The sequence below is a fragment of the Ochotona curzoniae genome, unplaced genomic scaffold, assembly GCF_017591425.1.
Source record: "Ochotona curzoniae isolate NIBS_2020 unplaced genomic scaffold, NIBS_Ocur_1.0 scaffold_2587, whole genome shotgun sequence".
Taxonomy (NCBI): domain Eukaryota; kingdom Metazoa; phylum Chordata; class Mammalia; order Lagomorpha; family Ochotonidae; genus Ochotona; species Ochotona curzoniae.
The window spans coordinates 19,141,308-19,154,703 of NW_024467096.1; positions in this window are offsets into that span (position 1 = coordinate 19,141,308).

The following is a 13,396-nucleotide window of genomic DNA, read 5'->3' on the forward strand; positions in this document are numbered from 1 at the left end:
GACAATGAAGGGTGAACCAGTGGAGGAAGATCACTCTGTGTGTGTGTGTGTGTGTGTGTGTGTGTGTGTGTGTCCCTCTCTATTTCTGTAACTTTGACTTTCAAATAAATCAGTCTTTTAAAAACTAAAAAGAAAGACTCTGAAAGGGAACGGGGTAGCTACAAGGAGAAAGGAAAGCATTTTGGGGAAGGTGAAAATGTAAAAGACAAAAAATAATTATAGATTTTGAAGAAATGATTGACTCTTTCCACTCCCAGTAAGTTGAGTTAAAATCATAATGTAGAAAAGCAGCTCTTTGATTGCTAACCAGAAGTCACTAGGGGGAAAAAAATCCAATGTCTGAACCATAGGACATTGAGAAGCAAATTAATTTGAGTTCTTTTCTGAAGTTTATTTAAAAGGACTAACTGGAACTGTTTCAAAGAGAACAGTTAAAGGGCTGCTGACGTATGCTCAAGTCGGTCCTAATTAGCGCTCAGAGTAGCTTTGTCACAGTGTTCTGCAGAGTAAGTGGAAGCATAACACCATGCTCAAGCATGAGCAGCGATTAAAAGTATGCCAGTGGGAGGAAGTGGCTATGAGTATGTACTATATAAAATGGAAGAGCTGAGCCTAGAGAAAGAGCTTGCAAGAAGAAAAAGTAGGCACTTTTGGGGAAAGTGCAGGGAAAATAACTGACAGCAATATGAAAGAGTATTACAGCATACAAAGCGCTCGAAGGAGTTAGTGAGGACTTACTAGGTGGGCACTAATGAGTACTAATAAGCTCTCAAGGATTTGAGGCCTAAGGCTATTAGTGTATTAAAAGTTCTCACATTTGTTCACAATAGGTTATATCCAGGCAATCCTCCTTCTAGGATGATAACTTGTCCTCAGATGAAAAATAAAACCTCATATATGTATAGTACATAATCATTTACATATGTGATCTTAAACATAAGAGACTTTCCATGCACACACTGTAATAAGCACAGTATAATGCCACTGGATAGATGAGATAACAAGGCTCAGAAAATGAAAGTGAATTTCCTAAGAGCACATGTCAGAAGTTAATATTAATATACTCCTAAACCTGTACTTTCCCCACCAACGAGGCAGTCAATGACATGTAATGTGTTGTAATGTTAAAACTGGTCAACAATAATAATCGCAGGACCTCTTCTGGAATCTGCCCTTCCTGCACACCTTCCTTCTTCTCCCCCACCATTCATTCATCTTTCCATCTATCCATTCATATGTCACAAAAAAAAGATAATGAGTACATCCTAGTTTTTTCTAGATTTCTAGCCTTATTAAACAATGCTTTTTGAAATGCCTCTTGCAATGTATCCAGGCATCTAAGAGATCAATCGTTTCTCTACTTATGTCTACCGAAGATGGCAGTTGGAAGTAATTGAGAATGTGACAGAGTGGCTCACGTGACTTTCAACAGCTATGATTAGTGTAGTAGTGAGACCAACAGGCAACTGAAACTAACTAAAAATTGTATAGTTAAAAAAGGCACGTTTTGTTGCCATTTGCTTCTGCCCTAGTCCCTTTCATTGGAGCCTATTCATCTCCCATTAATTCTAATAAATTAAACTTTTAATTGAGATGTTAAGAATTTTGAAAGTTTGCATTTTAACATAGAATTTTATGACAAGAATAAGGGGGAAAGACAACTCAGAAGGAGAAAGGAAACATGTGAGAAACTGCCAGGGATTTCACTGGGGGAGAATTTCTATTCCATATTCCTAATTTGGTATTTCCAAAAATCTAAATGACTATCAGTCAGCAGTCGTTCACAAGAATGGCTAAACAAAGGCTCAGCACTCCACTTGATTTATTGTTAGGTCTTATTTTATTTATTTGAAAGGCAGAGTGATAGAGAGAGAGAGGAACGGAGGAAAGAAGGAAGGTAAAAAAGGCAGAGATGTTCCTTCTGCGGGTTTATTCTTCAAATGTGTACAGTGACTGGAACTGTACAGTACTGAAACCGGGATCCTGGGACACTATCAAGTCTCCCATATGAGCACAGGGATCCGAAGAGTTGAGTCATCTTCTTTTACTTTCCTTGGGGCATTATCAGGGAGCTAAATTAGAAGCAGAGCAGCCAGGACTCAAACCATCACTCTGATTTGGTATGCCAGTACTGTAAGTGGTGGCTTAATTGGCTGCGCTCTCCTATAAAGTGCTAATGATATTTCTAGATTTAAGGTAGTTGGCTGAGATTAGATCTATGATACTATTTTTCTTCACATCCATGTCTCCCTACACTGAATTTTGTTTAAAAACTAATCTGAGTAATTGAAAGAAGCCAAAGAATGCAAATTTTATCATCTCTTACTGTTTTCACCAACACACTGAGTTCTGGTTCCTCTCTTCCTGTTCTCTCCTTTCTTTCCTCTCCCCTCCATTCCCCTCCTATCTTTTCTTTTCTTTTTACCCCCCAATAGCACTCCAGGAAGAGAAGACTGTTCTACCCACTAGGAGCTAAGGTCACTGAAGGCAGCAAGGATTCTTAACAGTCCCTGTTCCTGTAAGGGTCTAACTGCAAGCAGTGGGGAACCGGCTTGCTGTGTCCCAGAGATGGTTGTGGTGAATATGAAAAAGCACTGAGTCCTTCATTGGGAAACCACTTGCCAGCCTCCTGCTCTTGTCCAGTTCCATTACAGATCCTTCCTGGGAACTATGTCTCTCCTGAGAGAAAGGCTGTCAGAGAGCCCTGGCTCTGCCCCTATTTTTCCTGCCCAGTGTCCTTGAGAACAGTAGGCCATTGTTGGCAAGTGCCTGATGCAGTCATTCTTACACCCCCCACACACATTGTCGGCTACTAGGGCCCATCAATAGGTCCTGTGTCCACCACACCATCGTAGTAAGGCTGGGCAGACACTACAGGTTGAGGACCCTCCTGCCATGACCAGGCAGTCCAGTACTACAAAGTTTTCACAGGGAGTCATGACCAGTATTCTGATGCCTGCTGCAACCAGGGCATAGCTGTCCTTGGAGTTTTCAAGGTTTTAGAGTTCTGGCTCTTCCATGGCTCCAACGGATGCCAGTCTTAGGTCCCTCATTGTGGCACTTGAGCCTGATCCTTTCAAGATGATATTGAGAGCTTTAAGCTCATCCTGGCTGAGGGAGTTAAAGTCCTTCAGCTCTGGCTTGTCTTGCGCCTCAAAGAGGAGGTTGATTTCCACTTTAATTTGTTTCTGCAGTTTGTCCTTTCTGTTATCCAGATTATCCCGATCTTTCTTTATCACTTCCTTGGTCTGAGGGTCCAGCATCCTGATAAATATGCTCTCAAAGCAAATCATTAACTCTGCAGAGACTAGAGATCCTCCAGCAAGACCCGAAGGCCTCTCAGTTCTGATTATTTGGTGTTCAGGTCTGCCTCTTGGCAACCAGTATCTCCTCTGCAAGCTACTCCACCTTCACCAGGTAACACAGTATTCACTCCACCTTGGGGGACAGCATGGCGCCCAACCACGGTCACCACAGCTCTAATGCCACCTCGTTCTGCATTTGTCTTGGCCTTTGATCTCTTCCTCATCTACACTATTCCTCTGGCTATCCTTACATATTACCTCTGATACAGTTATTCCCTATGTGCTGAAAATTCCAAGAATTCCATGTTAGTTGATTTTTTTTTTTGTTTGAGCTCAAGGCCTGTCATTACTCCTGTCAATTGAAAATTCCTACTTATTCCAAAGATTGCTTAATACAACATGCCTAAATCTAAACTGTTCTCTGCAAACAACTAAATTTCCTTTCTTTGCTGACTCAAATAAATGGAAAGATTAGGAGAATACAAAAAGTTGTGGAAAATTAGAATTAAAAGATAAGTTTGTTTTTAAAACTTGCATGTAGTTTTTCATAATATTTATTTTCTATGCACTTTTTGAATACATCCCATTCTACCAAGTCAGAAATAAAAAACAAAATATTTATGCTAATTTGTATTTAGTACTTCTTTATCTTTACATTTGAATGTACTTCCATTCATTAATGTATCAATTATTATCTCAGTGTCACTATGTTCCAAGGACTGGATACGTAATGCATGCGGAGAGCACATTCTGGGATAGATGTTTGGCACAGTGGTTTACATGTGGAACACCTACATCCCATTTGAGATTGCCAAGTTTGAATTCTGGTTCTGCTGCCAATTCTAGTTTGCTATTGGCACACATCCTGGGAAGCAGCAAATGACAGCTCAAGTGGGAGACCTGGATTGAGTTCTTCACTCCCAGACATTTGAGAAGTGAATCACTATGGACATAATAGTTCTATATCCCCAATATCACATATATGATGCAAAGGTTTTATTTGTATTCTGATTCTCTCTTCCAATACCCAGTCAAGCTCAAGCCAGGAGACTGGAACTCCATCCTGGTCTACTGCATGCGTGCTAGAGACCCAAGTGTTTGAACTGTCTTCTGCTGCTGTCCAGATGCATATTATCAGGAAGGAGGATCAGAACTGAAGGAGGTGGGACTCAAACCAGGCACTCCCATGGGAAATGCATGCAGCCCAAGTTGTGAGGTTAGCTGCTCTGCTGTATACCCATCCACATTTTGTTTTTACAGGTTTTAAAATTTTGTGTTTGCAAAATACATAGTGTGCATTTTTCTTACGTTTGCAATGACATCAAAACCCACAACACACGTTCTTGATATTGGCTGGGCATTTAAAAATTTCCCTAACAGAGGATTCAAAACTTGATCTCAGGTGTTATGAAGGAAAACAACCTGGTTGCTGAGAGAAAACAGACGCCAGGGAGAATCATTCTGAGGATGAAGGACAGACACTGTGGGGAACATAACTTTATAATAACTTGAGGCATCCCATCTAATGACATTATAATTTGGCTCTCACTTATCGGGTAATGCACCAGACAGCTTCCGCTATCATTTGTCTAGCATCCATTCAGTATTGTCTTCTCTACAATAGTTAGCTTTGTGTATCGGACAATGAATGAGGTGGGGGAGACCATCTAAGACATGTGGAGAAATAAACCTTAATGACAACAAACGATTTGTCAGACATGCTTTCTCTTCAGCTTTAACACTGAGGTGCCATATAGTGAATTAAATGATCTAACCCATCTCATTCATCATCTGAACCACAGAAGGAATTGTTAAAGTCAAGCTTCTCCAGAAGATGCCCCTGGCAGGTGATATATGAAGCTATTGAGGGACCGTAAAGCAAAGGACTGCTAAACATGACAAATGCTGTGTCAGCCTTCCATACCAATCACTTTCCTTGTTAAACATGAGGAGCATACATATCCTTGGCTAACTGGTCAGAGGTAACCAGCAACTTTGACTTAATATAGTCTGATGACCTGTATCCACGCTTCAAAGGTCCATAGGACAAATATATGGAAGCTAAATTATTGTCATTTTCTGTAGAATGCAGTCATTCAACCCATACTTATTAGGCAGTTATTTTAGGCAAACACTACTTGCAGGGCCAGAGTTTTCTTCTGGGAGTTCAGAAAGTTAATAGGACCTCTTTGTGATCACCCAGTTAGGAAGCAGCAGAGCAAATGTCAAGCAGTTTTCTTCCTCTGACAAAGCTGGTGGTCAGAACAGTGAAATCATACATACTGTTGGTCAGGACCTAGTGAGAGGGGGCTTAGCTCCCACTGTCCTCTCAGCCACCGGGATGGCAGGACCTGGATTTTATTGACTCCAAGAGAGAATTTGATATAAATAAATCATTATCTGAGCTGTCCATCTGACGTCTTTCAACTTTTAGGAAAAAACAGAAGAGCCAAAATTAAGTGGATAATTTTTTTAAGCATCTTACAAGATTCTGAAGTTTAATGTTCAAGGCTTGGTTGTGCAGATTTGTGTTACATTTAGATTCCCTGAGTTACTATTCTAATTAAATACTTGTCAGATTTTTGGATACACAAAAAGTCTAGATGGTACTAGGGGAAAATATCTTCCCGTAACGAGGCACACTCAAGACTTTGGAGTAGACAAAGCAAGCAAAGAAAGGGCAGAGGAAAATTCATATTTCAGAATCCCCACTATGTTTTACAGTCCATGCTATATATATTATCTACTCAAATATCCCATGGGATATTATTATCTTCATTTCACCAAAGAAAAAAACCTGAGATTGAGTATCTTTAACCAATTTTCGACTAATTTGTCACCACCTAGTTAGTAGTAGAGCTGAGGCTAGAGTCCAGATCTATTTAATGCTAAAGCTCATTACACACGGCAGGCTGCTTCAGGTCCATAATTTGTCTCTAAGTTCACTACCTCATCAATTACTTTGCAGGTAGTTGGAACCAGAGCTCCTTATCTCTCATTTAAGCCTTTTCCTGCTCAGCCTCTTTATCACAATGAGGTTGTACCTGCTGGTATCTCCTGTTAACACTCGGAATAATGTTTAACTCTTTACTTCATGCAATGGTGAGGACTTCACTGTTCTTCCTGAATGTCTTTTCCCTTTCTTAGACTGGCTTTAGGATATGGCGAACTGCCTAATTCATTTCTCAAAAAAAAAAAAAACATTACCTGGAAGCTACCTTTTATGCAAAGAGTAACAACTTTCAAAGGACTAGAAGATAGCAAAATGTATTCAATTCATTAGTTATGTTGAGTACCATATAATCTTTCATATGTATGTGCTGAAATATTGGCCACCGTTTAAGGATATCTGATTTGGCATTTCTTCTGCAAGGTTTTTTCTAGCTTCATTTGAGTTCCTCCTCTCTATTCTAATAGAATGGAATGGCATTCCATTCACATTAGCAGAGCATGAACTATGCTTCAGCTACATAATGATGAGCAAACCCACATTGCTCTTGACCTCATGGTGCTTAACATCCAGCAAGGAGGACAGACATTAACCCTATAGCCATACAACTAGCAAAGCTATAATTTCAGTTATGATAAGTGCCACAGAGAACGTCCTCTGTTATTAAGCATTGTGCAGAAAAAAAAGAACCAGAAATGCAATAAAGGATCATGCAAATTTTAGGAAATGTGCTCTCCTCTCTAACCTACTGCACTTTTCTCACACTTATGAGGAAGTTTTTATGAGGAAAGAACAGAGCTTGCAGAAAAGAAAATTTATCTTTCTTAAAAGTTTACCATGTTATTGTGCTTGTATTAGTGAGGCAAAGACACTGGGGACAAATCCTGAACAGTTACAGGCTTCATTGTGGCTCTGAAAGGGCTGCCTCTCAAACCTTCAGACTAAGCAACCACTTAGGTATCCAATTAGGTGAATTCCAATTAGAAAAACAGAATGTCATGTTAAGAAAAACCTTTAGAATTAGTCCTGAAGGTTCAGATCTTTGGTTTTTACAAGGCAGCACATTTTTTTTTTCAAGTGGGAAAAGATGGAGGCTTGCCATTAATTTACTTATGATTTCATAAGCAGAAAGACATTCAAAAACAAGAAAAGGGGAAGAACATAATCTGTGTATAAAAGATGATCTTTTCTCATCAAACTTCATGGCAATATTAATATAAGCTGAAAAGTTATAGTGGCATATTGAATGATTCTTAGCTTCTCATTCAGTTTTTAACCAGTCAAAAAATAAAACTTAGGAACGCATAATTTTTCCCAAAATGTTCAAAGGGGCACTGGATAGAGATTCTGTGTGAGTTACTGTCAGGCTGGAGCTCACTTTCCTGTTCCTTGTAACAGTCCTGCAACATGAACTTGGGGAGCATGACAAAGAGTTGGTTGAGAAATCAGGCGAATCCTATTTCACATACAGGATTAACAGTAACAAAGGGTGGAGATATAGGCAGAGACCAAGGAATAATTTTTGGAGAAACATTCTGAGCATAGTATACAGGTGCAATTTAATATCCTGAGAATATCCTTCACTTTCTACCTTCTCCCCTCCTCTGCCCAAATAACAACCTGAGGGCAAAAAGGAGTCTGGAAACAGCTAGAACAGCAAATACGTAGGTAAGCAATTTATTTATTATTCTTTTTTAAATAAATATTTATCTGAAAGGCAGAAAGTTGAGAGAAGACATTAAAGGATCCTCCATTCTCTGGTTCACTCTCCAAATTGCCACAATAGTTAGGCATGGGCCAGGTCAAGGCCAGGAGCCTAGAACTCCATCCATTTGGATCTCCCATGTGGGTGGCAGGGACCCAAGTGCTTGAGCTACCAGGTGCATTAGCAGGAAGCTAGATCAGAAGTGGTATAGCAAGGATCATGTAGGATCCTAGTATCAGGCTGGGGCTTAATCCATGGGGCATAATGCCAGATGGACCTGGGGTAAGTGATTGAACACCTATTGTATTCTCAGATGTGCATACAGTGTTCTATATTTGTTTCATTACTAATATTTTGTCTTCATAATCCTTTGAGTTAGTTTTTTTCAACCTAAGACATATAGACTCAGTGTGTGTGGAGGAGCAGTAATATACCCAAGATGGGCACCTGAAACTCACATCTAACTCTGGCTCACACACCAGTTAACCTCCCTGACTCATACATTGCCATCTGGAGGAAAGAAGGGGCCTTTATTGGGATCCTATTATGTGTCAGGTCCTGGGTTTAGTATTTTCAAAAATTTATTCCATGTAAGCCCAGCCATAACCCTGTTTTATTTTTTCACTTCACTAAAGAAATAATGTGAAGATCACAGTAAGTGGAGTAATCAGAGATCGGATGAAATAGAATGATACATATGACCCCTACAGAATCAATGCTGGATCCAGAGCACTGCAGCAAACCAATTCTCCACCCCATGGCATTGGCATCCCATAACAGTGCCAGTTTGTGTTTTGTTGCTCCATTTGTTTTTTTTTAAATTAATTACATTTCATTTTGTGACACAGTTTCATAGGCTCTGAGATTCCCCAAAACCTTCCCTGTACCCTTCATCCATGGTGGATTCTTCCACCTTGTTGCAATATTACAGTTCAAATTCAGTCAAGATTTTTTCATTGCAAGCATATACCAAGCATAGAGTCCAGCATCTTATTGTCCAGATAAATTCAACAGTTTCTTGAGGAGACCATCTCTGGTCTAAAGGCAGAGTTGGCAGAATATCATCCCGAACAATTAAAAGTAACAACAAACATCAACAACAATTTACAATATTATGGAGTTAACTGACAAGGTGTTGAGTGACCAATATGTTAGAAAATGCAAGTTCTTAACCACATCCTGTGACTACTTCATTGACATTTCAATTTTAGTTTATATACAACCAGCTTCCACAACCTTAAAATAGCTATAGGGTAATATTCAGCTGTCTCTTATTTTCATTTTTGTATTTAGCAGTTTATAATGTTGAACCATAATTTTTACTGAAGTTGGCAGATTTTAGGATAGTCTAAACTGGCTTATAACTCTAACAAGGCCTTTGTCAACAGTTGAGGTGGAGAACAGTTTTAGGAGAGGTGTGCAGAGAAATCCTCAATGCCCTAGTGAGGAATAGCTAATCTTTGTGTCCTACCTAGTAAGGTATATATGAGTCCAAGCTGACCGTTTCCTGACTGGTTCTAAGTTTTCCTTGTTGTTCTCTATCTGTATACTCTATTTTTTTGGTGGGGGGGGGGAGGCTCCAGAGCAACCCTGATGGTCATTGCAAGAGAGGGTGGGGATCCAAAGTTGGAACTAAGAAAGGACCAGAGAAAGCTTCCCTCCTGAGTCCCAAAGGGAGTTTACTGTTCTTCTGTTTCTGAGGTCTGCTCAGGGTTCCTGGCTATTGTTCCGATGACATTAGATCCTGTGAGGAAGGATCTGGGTATCTTCCATCCCATGTGGGAGATCCAAGAGGGAGTGGAATGCCTCAGAGTTCTTGGCATCTGAGGGCAGTCCAATTCCCCGTGGTCTTCTTGGCTGTTAGGAGATAGCCCTTGGTGCCCATATTGATAGTCCTTGGTGAGGATCCGGGAGTCTCCAATGTTGGGATACAAGCCTCCTCCTGTCCGCCTGCTCCACTCTGGGGTCCCCCACCTGCTCTGTTTTGTTGCTCCATTTCTGATCCAGCTCTCTGCTTATGGACTGGAAAAGCAGCATAGGATGACCCAAGTTCATGGAACCTGCACCTATGCTGGCGACCTGGAAGAGGATCCTGATTCCCAGGTTTGGATCAGCTCAACTCTGGCAAATGTAGCAATTTGGGGAGTGAATCAGCAGATAAAAAACCTTCTCTAGTTCTTCTTCTCTCTATATAAAATTTGTTTTTCAAATAAAAATAAATAAATCTTTTAAGAAAAGAATCAATATCGTAAAATTGAGAGTCTATTTTAAATAGAATTTTAAAGCATCTAAAATAAATCAAGAAGCCATACTCTAGCTACAGTAGGGTTTTCCCTTAAGTACTATGGCGAATCATGTCACAATGCCTTTTGCCCTCAAAAGTAACTGCATATTATGATTGCATATGGTTACGTATAATAGGCTTCATTCTACTAATCCAGAGTCATCTGCTTCTACTTTGGGCTTCAGTTAAGTATTATCAAGCTAATAAGAACACCAACAACAATAACCATTTTAAAAATACCCTTTATGGCTGATATAATGGTACATTAAGTCAAGCAAACCCCTGTGTCATTGCTCATGTCCTGTGTGCTCCACTTTCAATACAGTTCTCTGCTAATGTGCCTTCAACACAGGTGGCAGAGACTGGAGTTCTTGAGCTGTTACTTCCTGTCTGTCCTGAGTGTGCATGAGAATCAGTAGTAGGGCCAGGACTGTAACTGGGCCACTCTGACATCTGATGCAAATGTTCCAAGCAGCCTATTAACTACTACCGCCAAAGCTATCCCCATTAACAAGTTTTAAGTGTACAGCTGGACAGTGCCAGGCATGTTTACACAGCTGTGGTACATCTTCAGACTTTTCATCTTGCAAACGTGAAACTCTGAACTCTTTACCCAATGAAAAACTGTTCAGTGCATCCTGTGGCTGATGGTGTCAGATCTTGAACCCTCTCAGTTGTCAGTCTCGTATGTTCTGTGAAAACTTCATTAAAAAAAAAGAGAGAGACTTATTCGTTCATTTGAAAGTCAGAGTTACACTGACAGAGAGTTTTCCATCTGCTGATTCATTCCCCTTAATGGCTAAATGGCTGCAGGGCTGTGCCAGGCTGAAACCAGGAGCTGAAGCTTCTATCAGTTCTCCCATGTGGGAGCATGAACACAAGCACCTGAGCTGCCGCTTGCTGGTTTTCCAAGTACGTTAGCTAGAGAGGATAGAAGTGGAGTAGCTGGATCTTAACCGGATGCCAGCTTCACCAGTATACCACAGTGTTGACCCCAAGATTTTGCAAACTTTAATGTTGGGATTTTTTTGGGGGGGAAGCCTTATTGAGATATAATTCAAGTACCATTTAAGCACCATTCATTTAAGCCATATGTTTTAATGGATTTTAGTTTATCCACATTCTAGTTCTAAAACAAATTTCTTTCTCCCAAATAAGCCATATTTGGCAGTCATTCCTTGTCCTCTTCCACTTCTGCTCCCTGGTAAACTATATTGTACCATTTCTATAAATTTGACCACTATAGATGTTTTCCCTTTTCACTACTTTGTGGATGTGTCACATCTGCAAGGTACCTGTTAAAATTAATAATAGCAAAACTATGAATTACTACCACACAATCCAGCCATCCACTTTTGAGAATATATCCAGATAAAATAAAATTTGAATATGAGAGAAACCTGTAATGCTATATTTACAGCAGCACAATCCACAATAGTGAAAACATGGACACAACACAGATGCTCATCAACAGATAAATAGATAAAGAAATTGTGACAGTCTACTCTATGGAATACTACTCAGCCATAAAAAGAATGAAATCCTACTGTAGGCAAGAAAATGGCCCCAAATGGAAATCATTATGCTTAGTGACATAACCCAGTCTCAAAGAGGACAAATGTCATATGTTTTCTCTGATAGTATAGCTTTATGCAAAGGATAAAAAAAGTAGATACAGGTAACAAATATGTACATATATTTTCATAGATGAACTGTACAACAGAGACTAGCATACTCGAAAATAAAGATACTCTGCAGTATGTATCTCTATTCCTGAATAAAAGTAGAACCCCCCCAAGGAAACACTTAAATATACCTTTACACTATGACACCAGATTTTCTACATTTGCCTATGCCAATCATATAGCGATACATTTTAATAGAGAAAGTTAAACTTGTAACTAGTACTAAGGGACTATATTGCTGTGATAATACAGGAAAAAAGGCCAGAGGGGAAAATGGAGCAGAAAAAATGGAGGGGAGATACATTACTATATATATAAAACTGTATCATGCAAAATTTGTTTTAAAATAAATATAATTAGCAGTATTTTATAGCCTAAGAAGTAAAAACAGCAGGGAGATACAAAGTTACACCTGAAAGTAAGCTATTACTACATGTGCTAAAATCTGTTACATTCAAATTAGACATTAATGATTATGAAGTGGCTCTCAAATAATGAAGTCCACTACTTGTTAAAGTAACCAACTGAACAGCATGCTATAATCTCTCTGTAAACTAAAGAGGTCCAAGGGAATAAGCAAGTGTGTCATTGAGAAGAATCCTGAAGGAGAACTTGCAGAGACTCATGGAAACATTCTCCAAGTATTAATTTTTTTTAGGATTTATTTATTTTTATTGCAAAGTCAGATAGAGAGAAGGAGAGACAGAGAGAAAGATCTTCCATCCGATGATTCACTCTCCCAAGTGGCTGCAATGGCTAGTGCTGCGTCGATCTGAAGCCAGATCCCAGGAGCTCTTCCACGTCTCCCACATGGGTGCAGGGTCCCAAAGCTTTGGGCCATCTTCAACTGCTTTCCCAGGCCACAAGCAGGGAGCATGATGGGAAGTGGAGCTGCCGGGATTAGAACCTGCGCCCATATGGGATCGCAGAATGTGCAAGTAGAGGACTTTAGCCGCTAGCCACCATGCCAGGCCCTCCAAGTATTAATTTTCAGTTGATTTTTCTATCATCAATAACAAATTATAGACACTACATGCTGTAATTTGAAATGGTTTTAAAATTTAAAGATGGACATGTTTCTGCTATAAGCAAGAAAAAACAAGAGGAAAAATGACTTAGCTGTAAGACCAACATTTTCTTTTGCAATACTACTGATAAATTTAATTAAACCCAGGAAGAAACAGGATACTTTAAAATGGAAGAAGAAAACAGAGACGACAGTAGTTAGCAGTCCAGAGTCAGCAAGAGAAAGGGAGTGTTGAAGAATAAAAGAACCCTTTATTTTTGCAGCATTTATGAAGGGATGGTAATCATTGATTAGAAGAAAACATGAACTTTTTGCTCCTATGTCCACTTTAAAAAAACACACCAAGGAATAGAATATTGTCACTGAAAACTTTACAATCCATAAAACAAATGAAACAAAATGGAAAAGACAGAGTGGGAAAATATTTGTATGAAAGAGCT